At 38.0% G+C, this 2,224-nt stretch overlaps 1 pseudogene; it reads left to right on the forward strand.

Annotated features, from left to right (window-relative positions):
• Positions 1-322: 322 nt before the first annotated feature.
• LOC132267862 (small nucleolar RNA R71) lies at positions 323-421 on the forward strand (annotated as a pseudogene).
• Positions 422-2,224: the final 1,803 nt, after the last annotated feature.

Consider the following 2,224-nt stretch of genomic DNA (forward strand, 5'->3'; position numbering starts at 1 on the left):
GTTAGGGAAACAAGATACTTGATTCGCCGAGTTTTGGTTGATAAAAAATTGATCAAACCTTTGAGATAATGATTTCATTTCGGCGGCAATTTCATTGGAGTGGTCGACTTGATGTAAGCCAACACTTTTCCTACCACTAGAATTTCTACCATTCATTGAAGATAAAGTATGATGCAAAGAATTTTCACTCATGCTCTCATAAAGACGCCACACGTCATCCTCATGCCTATCAATGTAAGAGCCACCCATGGAAGCATAAACCATGCCCTTGTAATTATCCGATAAGCTCTCAAAGAAATATTAAACTAATTGCCATTTGGGCATGTCATGATGTGGACACTTCTTAAGCAATTCATTAAAGCGTTCCCATGCCTCATGAAATGTGTCCCCATCCCCATATAAAAATTCCCTAATTGAAGTTCTCATGGCATTGGTCTTAGAAGTCGGATAGTATTTCTTCAAGAACTCTTGTTGCATTTCTGCCCAAGAAGTTATTGAAAAAGGCCTAAGATTGTTAAACTAATATTTTGTCTTGTCTTTAAGGGTGAATGGAAAAAGTTTAAGCCTTAAGACCTCTTCCGGCATGTCCTTGTATTTTACGGTGGAACATACTTCAAGAAACTCATCCAAATGCTTATAAGGTTCTTCACTTGGAAGTCCATGATAGTTAGGAAGCATTTGTATGGTTTATGGCTTGATTTCATAGTGGTGTTCTCTAAATGGAGGCAATTGAATGCATGTGGGTGCATTATATTCATTAGGCACATAATGATCTCTTAAAGCAAGGGGAGGATTAGCAATTGGAGGTGCAACTTGGGCACCTTGATTGCCTTGAATGATGGGAGGTGGTGGAGCATAGATTGGCCTAGGCATTCCCAATGGAACTTGGCCTTGTTGTTGTGGTGGATGAATGAATGGCCTTGGCATGCCTAATGGTACTTGCATGTTATCATGATGCACATTGGGGTGGAGGATACCTTGTTGGTCTATGTGACCAAGGTCCTCCATATGATCCTCATTGTGTCCTTCCATTGATGAAATGGATTGACTAAAACTACCTCTTCCCCTAAGGTTTCAAATAATGGATTCAAGATGAAAATTTAAAGGGACAAGAGTAGGTCTCAATGATCTACGACCATGTATGCACAATGCAACACAACAAGCAATAACAACAAACACTTCACCTTCACAACAAATCAACAATCAACAAACTTCCTCCACATACAATGTTAACATACTCCCATGCTTTAACAACAATATGCAAGAAAAGTAAATTGCCTCCACGCGGGCTCACGATTTATCTAAGAATTGAAATACAAGCCTCCACGTGGGCCGACGATTTAACTAAAGATTGAGTAAGAAAAAGCTCACAAAGGTCCTTTAGCACTTCAACTCCAAATTTTTAGCTTTTAGCTTAGCAATTTTTTATGATTTTAGCCTTTTTCCTTGCTTGCTTAGCTCCTTTGCTTGGAATACTCCTTTGCTCACCTTCTTAGCCCAATGCTCCTAGTCAAACAAGAACAAACACAATAAGTAACAAAAATTGAAAACAAAGTAAAGACACGATCAAAAGAGTACTAATTCCTAATTGATTCCACAAATACGACGTTGCCAATCAATCAATCCCCAGCAACGGCACCAAAACTATGATGACATCCTGAGCATGTGCATAAAATAATGCACAACACTTTCAGTTTGGAAATTAGTGTCAAGTGGGCATCACACTTTAAATTTATAAATCGCTTAACACCTATACTATGTAATATGAGTGAGAAGGGATCGTCCCAAGGGATTGAGGGTCGTACTGGCTTGAGGAATCAAGATTAGGGTTAGTAGGTCGAGTGATCAAAGTAGTGGTTGGTTGGTCGAATTACACTAGATGCAAATTAAACTAAAGTAAACAATAATGCAATAAGGAGAATAAAAGAGAGAGAGATCTTGGGGTTTAGAGATCACCACTAAGTATACTTTTCTACACCCTTAATGAATGATTAATGAGGGGAAAAAATATGTATTGCAACAAAATGTGTGTGTGTGGTTGTTCCAACAACTATGGATGACAAATTAAGCATATATTATCTAAACAACATGGTGGATGACACAACATATCAAATTAAGCCATTAATCTTTTCTTTAAGCTCACAATCCAAACACATCACAAGGTTAGAGAAATATGTTACTTGCTTTCATAAGTATGGAACATCAACAACAAGCATGGATTGTC

The sequence above is a fragment of the Cornus florida genome, unplaced genomic scaffold (genome assembly GCF_030987335.1).
Source record: "Cornus florida cultivar Cherokee Brave unplaced genomic scaffold, ASM3098733v1 CherokeeBrave_3.0.0_Hap2_Chr07, whole genome shotgun sequence".
In the NCBI taxonomy this organism is placed as follows: domain Eukaryota; kingdom Viridiplantae; phylum Streptophyta; class Magnoliopsida; order Cornales; family Cornaceae; genus Cornus; species Cornus florida.